The 18,842-nt window shown below is 40.9% G+C and overlaps 1 pseudogene; it reads right to left on the reverse strand.

Annotated features, from left to right (window-relative positions):
- Positions 1-626: 626 nt before the first annotated feature.
- On the reverse strand, positions 627-18,757 carry LOC132223525 (ADP-ribosylation factor 1-like; annotated as a pseudogene).
- Between the last annotated feature and the right edge of the window lie 85 nt (positions 18,758-18,842).

Genomic DNA, 18,842 nt, shown 5'->3' on the forward strand with positions numbered 1-18,842 from the left:
ATGGGATGTAATGAGCCAAACAGATAGAGCCTATGAAAGAGCATGAATGACCACGCAAAATGTACTGTGACTGGTTCTGCCCAAAGCACACTCCAGAGAGGAGACAGCCCATGGATCGACTGGACTCAAGCTGTTACATTTCTCCCTTCTCTGTGCTCAAGTGCCTCCTTACCTTGTTTGTGTAACTATTTTAAAAATGCTTTGAGTTTGCATTAAAAACTAATCATCAAAATGGATCTCAAAACAGATGTAAAGCCCAGAGGAGGAGTGTTGAGCTGATCTGACAGGTGCTCCTAGAGGCCCTGGCCTGGGTTCCTAAAATCCCTTCTCAATACTAAACAAAGAGTTGATTCTGTTTTTATTTAAAACAAACAAACAAACAAACAAACAAAAACAACTGAGTAATATTACATAGGTGTACCAGAGACTGCCTCATTGGAAACAAGAACTATTTACATTTAATTAAAACCCAGTTGCATGCTGTATCTGCATATGTACAGCATGATGAAACACACTGAGACTGACCATGGAGACAGTTTATAGCACTCACACCACAGTTGTACATCTGCCACATGAGATGAAAACAAGGGTGATGGAGGGAGTGAGTGGGAAGAGAGGATTGCTGCTCACTTCTGGTTCCAGAGCTTATTGGACAGCCATTGCAGTCCCTCATAGAGCCTGTCTCCACTGGTGGCACAGGTAGACTGAATGTACAAGTTCCTGAGGAGCATGGTGTGCAGGCCCAGTTTGTCTGTGATCTCTGCTGTATTAATGGCATTAGGGAGGTCCTACTTGTCTTCAAACACAAGTAAGACAGCATCCCTGAGCTCATACTCCACCAGCATTCACATGAGCTCCTCTAGGGCCCCCTTCATGTACTCTATGTCATTGCTGTCAACTACAAAGATGAGACCTTGTGTATTTTTTAAATAGTGGTACCACAAAGGCTGGATCTTGCACTAGTGGCCCATGTCCCACATAGTGAAGTTGATGTCCTTACAGTCCACGGTCTCCACTTTGAAAGCGATAGTGGAGATTTTGGTCACGATCTCACCCAGCTTCAGTATGTACAGGATGGTGGTCTTTCCCACAGCATCCAGGCCCACCAGGAGAAAATGAATTTCTTTTCTGCCCAAAAAAAGGCCTTTGCTAAGGCTCACAAAGATATTCCCTATGCTGTAGACTAAAGAGAGAGACACTGGCCAGAGAAACCCTTGGAAGCCAGGATGCTGCTGCTACTCTGAGCCAGGCATTGGTATTGCTTCTACAATGGTGTATGATCTTTTAATGTATTTCTTGATTTGATTTGGTAGTACTTTGTTGAAGATTTTCACATCTAAGTGTATCAAAGATATTTGCCTATAATGTGCTTTATTTGTTGTGTCTTTATCTGGTTTTAGAATTAGGATAATGTTGGCCTCATAAAATGAGGTTGGAAGTTGCCCCTTCACTTGGGTTTTTCAGAATAGTTTGAGAAGTACAGGTGTTAGTTCTTTGAAAGTTTGATAAAAGTCACCATTGAAGCCATCTAGTTCATGAATTTTATTTGCTGGGAGTTTTTTGGGTTTTTTTACTGCTTTGATTTCACTAGTTGTAATTGGTCTATTCAGATTTTCTGATTCTTCTTGATTTGGTTTTAGAAGATTGTATATTTCTAGGATTTTATACATTTTACCCAGGTTATCCAATTTGTTGGCATATAGTTGTAAATAGTATCTTCTTGCTATTCTTTGTTTTTCCGTGAGTTAGTTGTTACTTCCCCTCTTTCATTTCTAATGTTATTTATCTGGGTCCTCTCTCTTTTTTTCTTGATGAGTCTGGTTAAAAGTTCGTCAATCTTATATCTTTTCTAAGATTTTCCTCTTTGTTTTATTTATCTTTTGTATTTTTTTTAGTCTCTTTGTCATTCATTTTCACTCTAACTTTTATTATTTACTAGAGGCCCAGTGCACAAAAATTTGTGCACTCGGGGGAGGGGGGTCCCTCAGCCTGGCCTGTGCCCTCTTGCAGTCTGGGACCCCTCGGGGGATGTCCACCTGCTGTCTTAGGCCCGTTTCCCAGGGAATCGGGCCTAAGCTGGCAGTCAGACATCCCTCTGGCAGCCCGGCAGCCCTCGGGGGATTTCCACTTGCCAGTGGGTAGAGGGCCTAAGCTGCAGTTGGACATCCTTAGTGCTGCTGAGGAGGTGGGAGAGGCTCCCGCCACTACTCCTGTGCTGGCAGCCATCAGCCTGGCTTGTGGCTGAGCAGAGCTCCCCTTATGGGAGTGCACTGACCACCAGGGGGCAGCTCCTTCATTGAGTGTCTGCCCCCTGGTGGTCAGTGTGTGTCATAGTGACCAGTCATTCCCAGTCTTTCTGCTGTTAGGGTCAATTTGCATATTACCCTTTCATTATATAGGATAGAGGCCTGGTGCACAGGTGGAGGCCGGCTGGTTTGCCCTGAAGGGTGCCCTGGATCAGGGTGGGGGTCTCACTGGGGTGCCTGGCCAGCCTGGGTGAGAGGCTGATGACCGTTTTCAAGCTGGTCATGCCCCCCGGCTACCCAAGCTCCAGGCCTCTCCTGTTTTTCTTTTTCTTTCCCCCCTGGGATTTATTTATCTTCTGTAATTGAAACTTTGTAGCCTTGAATGGGGGCCAGGTCCTGCGAAAGAAGGTATCTGGGATTTATTTATCTTCTGTAATTAAAATTTTGTAGCTTTGAGTGGAGCCGAGGGCCCTCCAGGGAAGGTGGGAAGCTTGGCTTCCTCCATCACCGGGGGCAACCCAAGCCTCCTGCTTGCTCCAGCTACGTGGCCACTGCCATCTTAGTTGGGTTAATTTGAATACTTGCTTCTGATTTGCTTGTGGGCGTTGCTTGTCGGTGTGGCTTGAGCATAGCGGAGGATGGTTAATTTGCATGTTTCTCTTTTATTATATAGGATTTTCTTCTAGTTTTTACTCGAACCTTTATTACTTATTTTCTTTTAGTCACTTGGAAGTTTATTTATTGTTCTTCTGCTAGTTCTGTAAGATGCAAGGTTCAATTGTTTATTCATTTTTTTAAAAAAATATTTTTATTGATTTCAGAGAGGAAGGGAGAGACAGAGATAGAAGCATCATGATGACAGAGAATCATTGATCATATACTTCCTGCCTACCCCACACTGGGGATTGAGCCTGCAATCTGGGCATATGCCCTGACCAGGAATTGAACCATGATCTCCTGGTTCATAGGTTGACACACAACCACTGAGTCACACTGGCTGGGGTAGATAGTTTATTTGGGGTTTTTTCTTGCTTTTTGAGGTAGGCCTGTATTGCTATGAATTTCCCTCTTTATCCTGCTTTCATTTGTATTATAGATTTATGTTTTTTTGTATGTGTTCATTTTTAATTATCTCAAGGTAACTTTTTACTTCTTCCATGGTCTAATCATTAACCCATTCATTGTTTAATAACATGTTACTTAGTCTTCATGTGTTATGTGTGGGTTTTTTTCTTTCTGTAATTGATTTCTAGTTTCATACCATTGTGGTCAGAGAAGATGCTTGATATGATATGATTTCAATCTTCTTAAATTTATTGAGATGTGTTTTGTGTCCTAACATGTGGTCTATCCTAGAAAATGTCCCATGTGCACTTGAGAAGAATAGATATAGGGTTCAAAACAATGGTTATAAGGACACTCAAAAAATGTAGTGAGGACTTCAACAAAAAGATAGGTGCTTTGAGGTGAAATACTCTGCAGATATCAATTAAATCCATCTGATCTAGTGTGTCATTTGAAGCTTCTGTTTCCTTGTTTATTTTCTGTGTGGAATATCTATTTATTTATGTCAATGTGTTAAAATCCTCTACTATGACGGTATTACTGTTAATGTCTCCTTTCACATCTGTCAACATTTGCTATATATATATATATATATATATATATATATATATATATATATATACCAATGATGGTGCATAAATGTTTATTAGGGTTATAGTCTCTTGTTGGATTGCTCCCTTTATCATTATATAGTGTCTTTCTTTGTCTTGTATTATCAGCTTTGTTTTAATATATATTTTGTCTTATATAAATACTAGTGGCCCAGTGCATAAAATTCATGCACATTAAAAGGGAATTAATTAGAGGAAATATTTTAATATTGCTATTTGTCCTTGTTCTATAATAGAAGTGTCAAAAATGAAAGAAAATTATAAAAATGTATATGAAAATCTCCCTCCTGTCAGAGTCTGGGGCACGCTGTGGGACCTAGAGTCAAGTCCCCGCCCACCACTAGCACATGTTTCGAAAATGTAGGAGACCCAGCTGGCCCCACCCCTGTCAAGACCCTTCATGTAGGGGAGCACAACCTGAGGTCACCTGGCCTAGTGCTGGGTGGTGGACACAGTCTCAGGTCCCCAGTCAAGCCCTGCTGGGCAGGGAGCATGGTCTGAGATCCTCTGTCCCGGCACTGGGGCAGGGGGGGCATGGCCTGAGGTCCGTGTCAAGCCCCACTGTGCAGGGGGTGCGGCCTCAGATCCCCTGGCCTGGCGCGGTGGCTTGAAGGGAGCACAGCCTGAGGTCCCTCGCCCTGGCCAGGCACCATGCAGCTTCAGGTTGCTGCTGTTAGGTCATGAAGTTACGATGTCCTGGATAATTTGCATATTCTTCTCTTATATAGATTGCTAGCCCAGTGGTTTTTTGTTTTTGTTTTTCATTTCTATTTGCATGAAATATATTTTTACTTCCTTTTATTTTTAGTCTGTATGTATATTTTCTTTTGAGGTGGGAGATTATATATATATATATATATATATATATATATATATATATATATATATATATATAGTGGTATTTTCTTATCCATTCAGCCATCCTATGTCTTTTTATTTCAGCAGTTAAGCAATTTGAATTTAAATTGATTATTGATAGGTACATATTTATTTCCATTTTTTCTTTATAACTATATTTATAACTATATTTCTCTCTCTTTTTTTCTTTCTTCTGCTTAAAGAAGAGCCTTTAACATTTTTTGTAATACTGGTTTGGTGGTAATGAACTCCTTTAGTGTTTTCTTCTTTTGGAAGCACTTTATTTCACCTTCAATTTTATTTATTTATTTGTTGATGTTTTAGAGTTTTATTTTCTTTCTTTTTCCATCACCATTTATTCCCCCTATACCCTCCTCCACTTCCACCAACCCTCCTCCCCACTGCAATTACCACACTGTTATCCATGTCCATGAATTGCTTCTCCTTATTTTTCCTTTTTCCTCAATCTCTCCAATACCCAACACTCCCCCTGACCCCTCTCCCACCGCCACCAGAGCTGTATGTCTGCTCTCTATCTATGAGTCTGACTCTATGTTTGGCTTTTTCATTCAGTTTTTCATTAAATTCCCCATATTAATGAAATCATAGCTCTGGTACATTTACACAATTCAATACTACTTGGCTATAAATAGGAAAAAAATGTTACCCTTTGTGAAAGCATGGATGGACCTGGAGAACTTTATGCTATGTAAAATAACTCAATTTCTATTTCAAATGATAGGAGGGTGGGAAGGAGTGGGAAAAAAGAAGGCAAAGAGATTAGCCAAAAATATATAGGCATAACCCATCGTCACAGACAACAGTGTGGTAAAGGCTAGGGGAGGGGTGGGGGCTGGGAACAGGTGGTCAAAGAGTGGGAAAATGGGGGATATCTGTAATAGTGTCAACAATAAGAATAAATTTGAAAAAAAATTACAATAAAAAATGTGGGTATTTTTGCTACCTTGTTGTACAATTTGCTGAATTGATCCTCTGCTTCATCTAGGCTGCTATTGATACCTTTTAGTGCATTTTTCATTTCAGACATTGAATTTTGCATTTCTGAATGATTCTTTTTTATGGTTTCTATGTCTTTTGTTTGCTTGCTATCTCTTTGTTGAAGTCATCACTACATTTTTTTGAGCATCCTTATAACCATTGTTTTGAACTTTATATCTAGCAGCTTGTTTGTTTCCATTTCACTTAGTTATTTTTCTGGGGTTTCTACTGTTGTTTTATTTGAGGCATATTTCTTTGTGCCCCCATTTTGGCTACCTCTCTCTATTTGTTTCTTTATATTAGGTAGTTCTGCTATTCCTTGGCATGGCTGCATTTTGTAGTAGTTGTCATGTGGGGCTCAGAGTTTCAGTCTCTTTGATCACTTGAACTGGGTACTCCGGAATGTTTCCTGTGTGGGTATGTGAACCCTCCTGTTGTAGCTGAGTTTTGAGTGCTGTTTCCCCATCTATGGGTGGGCTTACCCCTTCTCTTGCTATGAGAATTGACCATGATTGCAATGTATGAACTGCTGTGTGGTAGCTGACTCCACAAAGTTGAATTTGTTCCAAAAGGTCTGTGTCTGCCAAGGTCTACCTTTGTCTGTGCTACTTGTGGAGTTAATTAGGTCATACTCTAATGTGGTCCGAACCACTAAGTGTGTTGTTTCTGGGGCCACTTCGAAAGGGATCCAGTGCTGGTCAATGTCAGGAGCTGCCTGTAACTGGTACTGGGCTACCTGTTTGGAACTACAAATTGATCCACAGTTTGTGGTTGCCTATGCGGGGCCTGGGTGTGTGTGGGAAAGGCCTAGCTGTGTACCAAGCCATTGCAACCAGTACTGAGCCTCAGACACGTCAGCGGAAGGCCCAAGGCTGCCCAAGGTCCACCTTTACCTGTTAGCTGCCTGTTAGGCCCAGTCACCAAATAAAACTCTGGTGGTTACATGACTTGTGTGAAGGACACTCAGTGACTCACTAGTTAGGAGTCAGTGGTATTCACCATAGTGATACAAATTCTAACTCAGCACCACTGCCAGGTTTGAGACTACTCAGCAGTAGTCTCAGGGTACACCAAATTCTACTGCAGACCATTATGTAGGGGCAGAGTCTCAGGGATTCATCAGGGTATAGCCAGCTGTATTCATCAGGCCCAAACAGACCAAGATTTGGCCATGCAAAATGAAGGCTCTGCACAGTAATGGTGACAATGGTCTGGTGTGGGAGGGAAATATGGCCCCCACCAAGAGCCACAAAACTCAGTTTTTCCCAGGGTTTTCCCAGACCTCCTAGAGCAGTGGTTCTCAACCTTCTGGCCCTTTAAATACAGTTCCTCATGTTGTGACCCAACCATAAAATTATTTTCATTGCTACTTCATAACTGTAATGTTGCTACTGTTATGAATTGTAATGTAAATATCTGATATGCAGGATGGTCTTAGCCCACCCCTGTGAAAGGGTCGTTCGACAACCAAAGGGGTAGCGACCCAAAGGTTGAGAACTGCTGTCCTAGAGTCTTCTGCAGCTCATGGGCAATATTTCAGAATGCAATCTCAGCAGGGCAAGGCCATCTGGAATCATCGAGTTAATTATTTTCCCCTGATGGAGCTAGTGGAACACTTGAGGGTGGTAGAGCACCCTACTGTGGCCCTGAAAAATGGGGGACAACTTCTCAGGCACTCTGGCACAAGAGGTGCAGCTACTCTGGCCTGCAGGGAGTTGGGGATGTGTGTTGTACCACACAAGGTGCTACTGTGAGGTCTCACTGTAGCAGGAGTGGAAATTGTCCCCACCCTAGTTCCACACAACTCTGTCTCTGTTTCTCCCTAAGTTTGCCCTCAAGGTCATTTTTAGGAAGTCTATACAGTATACTCAGACAGCAGATTCCTTTGCAGTGTGTGAGATAGGCTGGGTGGCCAGGAGGGTGGGCCTTGTACAGTCCCCCAAAGCTAATACAATTTGTAAGGGAGTGTTTGTCCCAGAAAAGATGGCATCGACGAGAGAAACTCAGCACAGGGAAACTGGTGGCTGTCTCTTCAGCTCTCTTCCTGGGGCTACAAAACCCAGTATGTCCTTGCAAGCCTCTCCAAGGTGAGTGACCTAAAACAAGATTTTGTGTATAGGTTCTTTAAGAGGGTGCCTGGATTTCTAGAAGACACCAGTCTCTCCCAGGAAAACATTATCCTTGCTAATTTTCACAGCCAGATATTTTGTAGGCTCCTCTTCCCAGCTCTGGTGCTGTGGGCTGGGGAGCCCAGCATGGAGTTGAGACCCCATGTCCTCATTGGGGTCCTTTGCAGCTGAGATATTCATCTCAATTCTCAGCTGGTGTACATGGGTGCATGGCCAGCCCTTTCTGCATCTCCACCCTTCCTACTAGTCTCGATGTGTCTTCTGTAAATCATTGTTTATAAGACTTCTGTTCAACAAGTCTTCAATTGGTTAGTCATGTTGGTTGTTCTACAATTTAATTATAATTCTAGTTTAGGTCTGGGAGGATGTGAGTGGATGCCATCTTCTTCAATTCCTTCATTGTTCCTTTTAAAAGAAGGGTTATTTTCTCTCAGCACAGCAGCACAGATCTCATCTGCAGCTATCAATTCAACTAGAATCTTAAGACAAATGACTCCTAAGTTGCTTTCTCTCCTGAGATCTCTTTTGAGATTTTACTTTTATTCATAATATAGTCATTGGTGTGTCCCACTTGTATTTCATTTCTAAATCAGACTTACTGTCTTCCCTCTAAATAGTACTTCATGAAATACTCAGCATAGAAAGCAGGGTTCCCTAGACTGACTTGTCTCTTTCATTTAGCTTGCACATATATTTTTTTTTAATCCTTACCCAACAATATTTTTCCATTGATTTTAAAAGACAGTGGAAGAGAGAGGGAAAGACAGAGAGAAATATCGATGTGAGAGAAGCACATTGATTGGTTGCCTTCTGCAGGAGCCCTGACCAGGGCCCGGGCTGGGGAGGAGCCTGCAAACCAACTGAGGTATGTGCCCTTAACCGGTATTGAACCTGGGACCGTTCAGCCTGCAGGCCGATGCTCCAGCCACTGAACCAAAACAACTAGGGCATCTTGAACATCTTTTTAACATAAGTGATCAATTCTTTAACTATTTCCACAACCTGTTCTCTCAATTCCACCTTCATTGACATTGCCTTAGTTTAACTACTCTTACCTAGATCATGGCAAAACAATCTCTTTACTTTCCCATTCGTCCTCTTCAATCAGCCTTTCACTCTGCTGTTTTATTTATTTAAAAAACAATCAGACAATGCCAATTCTAAAATTTCTTCAACAAGCCCCTTAGCTTAGCATTTGAGACCTACTATGATTTGGCATTGGTTGCCTTAATGGTCCTATATAAAATCTATTTACTCCATGAACCCTTCCCTTGACATACCTAACTACTGTGTCATGAATATGTTGTAGTTTTTCTAATCTCCATATTTTTGGACATGTTATTTACTCTTCAATAAATGTCCTTCTCTATCTGCCTTTCTGTATCAATTATTTACTCAGACTTCACTATTGAGTCATGAACTTTACTCTCCAAGGAAGAGTTCACAATGATACAACCATCTCCAATAGCAATTTCAAATTATTTTAAGAAAAATACAAGTTGGTGAGAAAAGCCAGAGACCTTTTACCATCATTTGTTTTTCTGATTTTTAACACTGATAAAATGTTATCTTTTATATAGATATGTTGATATTGCACTAGCAGATATGTAATAGCTTTTTGAAATCCACTTTCCCTCAAACAGTTTGGCATCTATACATATAAAGAGGTAATATGTTCATTTGTCCATGATAGTGCCCATAATGACCAATTTGCATATTGATGCGCAGGCAGCAGGGGGCCGGCAGCCAGAGCCAAGTTCCCAGGGGTCTGAGGACAGTGCCTGATAGGAGCCCAGACTGGAAAGAAGGAAGAGGAAGCAGCCACAGGGAGCTCTTCCAATCTCCCTGCAGGGACACCCTACCCCTATCCCAGCCCCTGAACCCTTGGGGATATGGGAGGCTGACTGGATGGGGAGAAGACCCAGCCTCAAGGGTAGCTGCAGCCCACACCTCCGTCTCCCCATCTCTTCCCCCGCCACTCCCACCAGGAGCACCCACAACAACAGCACACCTGCGACCACCCATCAGCGCCCCAAGGCACCGGGCCCTCTGCCCACCGCTGCCGGGCCCCCTCCACTGGGGCCAGGCATACCTCTCCTCCTTACAACTCCAGACGTGGGTGGAGGCAGGCCTGAGTGGATCCCCAGGGTCAGACCCTTCCCCTGCCCCACAGTAGCAGTGCTGTCTCCACAGAGGAAGAGCACTGAAGCTTGCTGGGGGTGCAGCTAAACCCACCCTCTTAGCCCACCTGGCTCTGCCCTGGCCCAGCCCCCACCCCACTCCAGGAGATTGCATCCCTGCCCTGAGCACGTACAGCTGTGAAACAGCCACATACAATTTAAAGAATGGCGCCAAGCAAGAAGGTTTGACAGTTACTTCCCCTTCGGCCTCGCTGCTCCCCTAGCGCCCCCCTAACTCCCTGACCCCCACCAGCACCTCCAGGGATGACCACCGCTATAGGGCTGCTGATCAGAGCCCACCCCTCTGAGGCCTGCGGAACCCTCTGCAAAACCTTGATAGCTACAGTCCCAGGAAACAATCATGTCCTCCTTCCCTAATCAGCCCCTGCTACCTGTGAGGGTACCCATGGGCTTAAAAATAACAATCCCTTCCCGTTTAGACATCACTTACTTGATGAAACAGTTCTAGCTTTATTAGCTCATGACAACCCATTGAGGTACGTGGAGAAGAGATTACAATTCCCATGGTATAAGCGTATGTATTCAGAAATGAAGCTCAGAGAGGAAAAGTGTCAAGCCCACTGGTTCCCAAGGTGCAGCACACGCCCCACGGGGGGGGGGGGGATTTGCTTTTAAGTAGGGGCAGTTCGAGAATGAGTTAACACGCCCCACGGGGGGGGATTTGCTTTTAAGTGGGGGCAGTTCAAGAATGAGTTAACAGTGAATTTTTTGCATTTCTTATGGTTCTAGGGGGCCTCATCTACAGCATATCCTACATAATAAAAGGCTAATATGCAAATGACCAAATGGTGGGATGACCAGTCACTATGATGTGCGCTGACCACCAGGAGGCAGACACCTAATGCAGAAGCTGCCCCCTGGTGGTCAGTGTGCTCCCGCAGGGTGAGCATGCTCAACCAGAAGCCAGGCTCACAGCTGGCTAGCACAGCAGCAGTGGTGGGAGCCTCTCCGGCCTCTGTGGCAATGCTAAGGATGTCCAACTGACATCTCCCCAGGGCTCCCTGACTGCGAGAGGGCACACGCCAATCTGAGGGACCCCCTCCTCGAAGTGCACAAATTTCATGCACCGGGCCTCTAGTATAAAATATTTTCTGAAAATTATGATTCAGCCAAACTTCTTTCATATCTTGAATCTTCTGATTTCATCTGAGATGGTAGTGGTTTCCTATTGTCACAGCATGATCATAATTTCAATCACGCCAGGAGAAAAACTACTTATCTAGTCCTCTAATTCATTATACCTAGTTTTAATACCAAGGAAACACCATAAAACAAAAGTTTTCCTGTTTTTCATGATAATATGCTAATCATGAGATAGCTTATCATTCTTTTTATGAAACTAATCAGACTGGAGTGCTTTATGGTGTTTTGCAATTGTATTATTCATTAGAGGGGCTCTTGCTGGCAATTTTCTAGTCAAATGAAGGTGCAGTAGCAACACTGTTGAGAACTAATGGAGATTATATCAGAAGTGGAGATTTTACAACTAAAACAAGAAGCATTCTGTCATTTTAAATTAAAATCTAATAGCTAGTGATTATAATTAAGTTTCTAACTACACAAACAACAGTAAGTAATTTCAAGTTGCCATTTTTTAATAAAAAGAACCTTTCAAAATTCAGTGGCAATATTTATTGCACAAAATCAAAACTCTACCCATCTTGAAGTCTCATTGGTCTTTCATAACTGGTTGTCCCATTAACAACAATTAAATACTGAGTTTCAAAAGCAGCTGTGCTAAGTATTGTTTAAAGGCATTAAGCACTAATGAGAATTAGTCAATCATATTTGAAGGGAACAACTTTTATTCAAAGTTTATCTGGATATATACACTAGAGAATCCACACATGCAGTAGCTCTGATTATAGAGTACTTAAGTTTTTATTTTACTTCAAATGTTGAAAGAAAAATGTCAGTTGCATAGCTAAGTGATTATTGATCCATCCTCATATTTTCTTTTTAAACCAGGTAAATGAATATTAAATATACACAAATCCAGACTGAGAATTTTCAATATTCTTGAGTTAACTGTTTAGAAAAATTAAATTTAGTGTTTTGTTTTGTCTTGTAGGCATCAATGTGGTTGAAAAGCTTGGTGAGGGAGTAGTTTTACAAACTTTCTTTTTCATTTTATTTATTTTTTATTTTATTTTTTAATTTTTATTTTTTTATTGCTTAAAGTATTAAAGGAAGGAACTCTTACCATTTGCAACGTCATGGATGGAACTGGAGAGCATTATGCTAAGTGAAATAAGCCAGTCAATAAAGGAAAAATACCACATGATCTCACTCATTCATGGACAATAGAGACCATTATAATCTTTTGAACAATAATAGATACAGAGGCAGAGCTGCCTCAAACAGATTGTCAAACTGCAGCGGGAAGGCCGGGGAGGGTTGGGGGGCAGGAGGTAGGGGGGTAAGAGATCAATTAAAGGTCTTTTTCATTTTAATAGCAGAATTGAGCTAGTCCCCTTAAGGACACAGCTTTTATATGTAGATCCCTTACCTAGAAGACTCTATTGCTTTTTTGTTTGTTTTTAAATATAGCAACGTCCTGATATAAAATCAGATCTGAATAATTGTTTTGCTTCGAATGGTGACCATATTAAAAATGTATAGATTAATTTACATGGTTGCTACAGCTTTATGCTTAATACCCAAATTTGATTTCAAATGTGCAGTTAATGTAAAGATTCTTATTACAGAAAGGATGGACATAATCATTTCAAATGACTTTAATTATCATATTATGTAATAAATAGCCTCAATTATGTTTGAATATTTGCTGATGAGATGTGGAAGTAGTAAGGTAAGTTGTGGAATATGATGGGTGAAACACTGAGCATGAAAGATATCTCACATCAGTAGTTCATTAAAAAAAAGGAAAAAAAAGAAATATATTTTGTATAATATTGCTTTCTACTGCTTTCTTTTTCTGGGAAATGTTATTTTCCAAAGAAAGTTAATGTATGACATTCAATAAATGATGAGCAACTGAATATAGGAGACTTATAATAACCTTTTAAATTTCAATTGAAACTGTGGTCTTCTAAATCTCAGAGGAAGATAAATGATCCTAATGTAATGTATCACTTTCAGCTCTACAAGGTGAAGATTTTTTGCATTAAAAATTTTGTTCTTATGGGGAAAGAATGCAAGATGAACTTCATTACTATAAAGCAATTAAGTGAAAATTAGATAATCACAAGGTGAGAAGAGCTCATTAATTAGAACAGCAGAAAAACACAGCATGCTGCCAAAAATGAAATACTTATGAAAAAGCAGATATGTAATAGACAGTATGACAGAGTTAATATTAATTGCAAAGCTACTGAATATTAACAGAATGACATATTTTTTAAAATACAAGTTGATACATTTTTTAAAAGGGATTACCTTATAAATCTTGGAGCCAAAGGGTTTTATTTCCTATTCACTTTGTTTTCACACCCCCTTCTCCTGTTCCTTTTAAAGGTCTCCTTAAGCAATATATATATTTTTTGTTTCTTATAGGTATTAAAGAATATACACCTATTCCAATCTACATTCATTCATTTTTAATAGAACTAAACTCATTTCAGCATAAAAGGCTATATTTCAGAAACTAAAATGAGTTCTAAAGTGCTTATGCCCATGAATAATTCCAGATGCTAGTTCAGAGACTGAGAAAGAAAATGTATTACTCTGTAAAATGTGTACTCTGTCTCACTTAGTACTCTTATTGAACACTTCATGTTAAAACCATATGGTGACATATTTTTGGAGCTCCTCTAATATATTTTTACAAGACAGTGTTATGAGTATCATTAGTTATTAGCAAAAATAAGTTTAAAAGGGCATTTAGCTATTAATATTATTAGTTTCATAGGAGAGCCTATAAACATAAATTATTTAAAAACTTATTGTGAAATATGCAACATTTAATATTTTTTAAGACACTGGATCATTTTCTGGATTTCCACTCTCATATCAACTGAAAGAAATTATCTCATCTGGCAATGCTATCAAGTTGATATCTAATCACTAATTTCATTGTAATAAATTGCTTTTTGGGGAAAATTTAAAAAGTTCACATACTTAGACATAAATATTGATGAGTATACTGTCCCATTAAAAATAATTAATTTCTAACAATTTAGCTATCATTAGTTCTGTGCTTATGCAATAATCTCTTAATTAGAATAGTGCCCTCTGTTGGAACACTAGTGTTTGTTACAAATTTATTAATTACTTTGCAATTGACAGCTTTTTATGGGGAGAGGAATAGAGAACAATAGTTAAAGGCATAAGTATTTTATTTCCAAAGATGATTTTAAAGAACTTATCCTTTTCCCTTATTGTGGAAATAAAACATTTTGAAGAGCTGCTAAGGTCTTTATAAATAAAGATGGAATTTATTCTGACTATAGATTAGGAACTTTGCTGTTGCTAACAGCTAGTTTACTCCATAGTTTGTAAGGAAACATGGAGATAAAATAATCAAGTATTGTAGTGTTTTTCTCATTCATTGTCAAGCTAGCATTGCCATTACCTGGTGTTTTTCTCAAGAATTGCTATTAAGAATTTTATGTGAAAATTGTTGCAATTTAATGGTACACCATCCAAAATGTAGCTACAAGCCAAAGTACTTGAGTACAAGTTGCCATAAAGTAATAGCAGTAAAGGTACTGTGTGTACAACACTTGGGAAACCAAAGATTTGTCTAGAAGAACCATTCAATAATGGAACAAGCATGTTGTCAGTACATTCTTAAGGGACATATAAAATACCTAAGCAGAACTTGTGTTATTATTTTATTAAGAACTTTAAAAAGTACTAGTAAATCATATCAAAATGCTCTGCTTTATAATATTTTCTTTCTACCAAAAATCTAACTAATTTGGTATATGTTTGAGTGGGAATGGAGTATATAGAGATTTCTTAGACATTCTTACTATGTATTGAAGAAAATAATAATATATCTAATTTGGTAACATTTTGGACATTTGTAATATTTTCGTTTTTATAAAAACTTGCATTTTGTTAATGATTTTATAACCATTCATTTGAAAATAACTCCATTATCTTGGATTTTAGATATGTTTTGGTGGAGTGTAATTGTTGGTTTTGGATTTTTTTTTCAGATTAAATATCATAGTTAATTCAGCAAGAGTACTTCCCATCTCTTCATTAAACTATAGTTAAACACTTCCTATGTGTTGGGCATTGCATTTAGTAGTAGAGGTAGAGAGATGAATACATACCCAATTCTGGCTCTGTAAGATTTGCAGTAATGATGTAAAAATGAAAATATAATTTCAATGTAATGTATTGACCAACATGGAAAGTGTGAAAAAATTGGTTTCAGATAAAAATAAAATTATGAAAACTGTCTGGGAGGCTCAGGAACCATGTATAGAAAAGTTGAGATTTACACAGTGCCCCAAAGAATAATCATTTTGCCTAGTAGTCAGAGAAAAAAAAAAAGAGTGCCTTTGGAGTTTTGTTCATGAAGTTATTACCTGAATTTTGTTGATGGTGTGCTATTTATTTCTTTCTTTCTTAATTCGCACCCAAGGATATTTTTCCATTGATTTTTAGAGAGAGTGGAAGTGAGGAGGGGGGACAGAGAGAGAAAAACATTGATGTGAGAGAGACACATCGATTGGTTGCTTCCCTCATGCATGTACCCCAATCAGGGCTGGGGATTGAGCTAGCAATCAAGGTATGTGCTCTTGACTGGAATCAAATCCAGGACCCTTCAGTCCATGGGCCAACGCTCTATCCACTGAGTCAAACTGGCTAGGTCCGTGGTCAGCAAACTCATTAGTCACCAGACCCAAATATCAACAGTACAACAATTGAAATTTCTTCTGAGAGCCAAATTTTTTAAACTTAAACTATATAGGTAGGTACATTGTTATTAACTTAATTAGGGTACTCCTAAGGCTTAGGACGAGCCACACTCAAGGGGCCAAAGAGCCGCATGTGCCTCTCGAGACGCAGTTTGCTGACCACAGGGCTAGGGGAATTGTGTGCTTTTTCTACTGTATTTTTCAGTGTTTCAAATAAATTCTAAAAAAAATAGAATGTATATTTTTTGGAGAATAAAAAGAAAAGTATTTTTAAATTGATTAAGTAGATATTACATTAATTCAACTTTTTAAAAAAATTCAAATTATCATATACCTGACCACATGGTGAAAAAACTGTTCCTGTTAAATAATGATTACTTTGGAGCATTTGTCCATGGAAATGCAAGCTGACATTTTGCTTATGATGTCTAGAGGCAGCACACTTGTTAAACACAATTTGTTCCTTCAGTTGCTTGACTTTCTTAATATTAAACAAATGAAAATCTTCTAACATCTGTGAGGCAGTATAGTGTTGTGGATAAGAACAGGTATTAGGAATCAAACTACAGTCAAAACTCAGTTCTCCAATGTGTTCTATCTCAAACAATTTGGTTCTCAAACAAGTTGATCATTGAAAAAATGGCTTGTTTGTTGAACAAAACTTCAGTTAGAGATCCAGCAACACTTCCTTGTTGATACCTGTATGATGAGTCATGCATCTCTCTGGCAACAAAGAAAAGAGAGAATGTGGGAGTATGAGTCAGTTTACAACTAAACTTCACATTTGCTAATATCTCAGGAAATTGTACTGTGAGTATTTTCATATTTGGGAGGTTTTGTTTTTTGCTCTTGGAGGTCTGGAATGGATTAATTCAATTTACATTATTTCTAACAGGAAAAAATGATTTGGTTTTTGAACAAATTGCTTCTCAAACAGCCTTCTAGAATGAAGTAAGTTCAAGAACTGAGATTCTACTGTACCTACATTTAAACACCACTCTACCATTTGCTAACAACATAGTCTTGGTCATCAGTTACTTCAGGTGTCAGAGTCTGAGATTTCTCACTTAGGTAATGAAAATACTGTAATATATATATATATATATATATATATATATATATATATATATATATCCTATCTAATAAAAGAGAAACATGGTAATTAGCGTACATACGCTACCCTTCCCATTGGCTAATCAGGGCGATATGCAAAATAACTGCCAGACAAGATGGCGGCCGGTAGCCAGGCAGCTGGAAGCTAACATGAGACTTGCTTGCTTCAGTGACGGAGGACTCCAACGTTCCCCGCCTGCCTTGCCAGCCTCTGAGCTTGCAGTTTTAGAAACATTGTTACAAATATAGAAGCTAAACAAAACCCCAGAAACATGCTTTCAGCCCTCCAGGATCTCAGAGCTGGAGTTGATACAGTGTTTCGATTATAGAACCAAACAAACCAGATACCTGCTTTCAGCAGCAGAAGCCTCAGAGCTGGAGCCAGAGCTAAGGCTGGCCCAGAATAAAAAAAAAACACACACACACAAAAAAACAAGGAACTGTTGGGAGCTTCACTCACCCGCCAGCCTGAAAACAGCCCTCAGCCCCTCACCCAGACTAGACAGGCACCCCAGTGGGGACCCCCACCCTGATCCAGGATACCCTTCAGGGCAAACCAGCCGGCCCCCTCCCATGCACCAGGCCTCTATCCTATACAGTAAACGGGTAATATGCCTCCCAGCAACGGGATCAGCGGAGCCGCGAGGCCTCCCGGCACCAGGATCAGCATGACAGGGGTCAGTGCCCAAACCCCCTGATCGCCCTGTGGCTCTGTGTGTGACAGGGGGCGGGGCCACAACCCCCTGATCAGCCCTGCTCTGTGCCTGATAGGGGAGAACTCCCAACCCCCTGATTGCCCTGCGGCAATGTGTGTGACAGGGTGCGGCGCCCCAACCCCCTGATCAGCCCTCCTCTGTGTGTGACAGGGTCCAGTGCCCCAACCCCCAAATCCGCCCTACCCTGAGTGTGACTGAGGGTGGCATCGCAACTTCCCGATCCGCCCTGCTCTGTGCATGACAGGGGGCGGCGTCCCAACTCCCCAATCGGCCCTGCTCTGAGCCCAACCAGGGGCTGCACCTAGGGATTGGGCCTGCCCTCTGCCACCCAGGAGCAGGCCTAAGCCAGCAGGTCTTTATCTCCCGAGGGGTCCCAGACTGCGAGAGTGCACAGGCTGGGCTGAGGGAAACCCCCTCCCCCCCCAAGTGCACAAATTTTTGTGCACCGGGCCTCTAGTATATATATATGTGTGTGTGTGTATATATATATGTATGTGTGTGCATATATATATATATATATATATAATCTAATAACAGACAAAAAGGGTAATTGACCGTACCTTCGCTATGCCTCCCATTAGCTAATCAGCATGATATGCAAATTAACCACCAACAAAGATGGCAGTTAATTTGCATATGTAGGCTCCAAGTGGCTGAGCAAAGCCTAATGGCTCCCAGGCTCCCCGCAGAGCAGCGAAGCCTGATGGAAGCCCTGTGTGTTTATGCACCCTGGGGGTGCAGAGGTCCCATCCTAGGCAAAGGCCAATGGCGCAACTTCTGACTCTGAGAAGCGTCCTGGGGGCTGGAAGGCTGCTCCTCTGACCACAGCGCTGGAGTCTCACTGCTCCATCAGGAGAGGAGCAGAGAAAGGGCGGAGCTTCCCTCAAAGTGACCGGAAACCCCCACCCACACCTGGCAGGAGGCTGGGCCTGTGTGCGGAGGACTCACCTCCAAGCCCGGCTGGTGGCCCTGCCGCAGCCATGGCACTCCTGGGTGCAGGCCCCAGCGGGACACGGGGTGGCGGCGGGAGCGCCTTGAGTCCTGGGCTCCTCGCCTGCCTTCTGTGG

The sequence above is a fragment of the Myotis daubentonii genome, chromosome X, assembly GCF_963259705.1.
Source record: "Myotis daubentonii chromosome X, mMyoDau2.1, whole genome shotgun sequence".
In the NCBI taxonomy this organism is placed as follows: Eukaryota; Metazoa; Chordata; class Mammalia; order Chiroptera; family Vespertilionidae; genus Myotis; species Myotis daubentonii.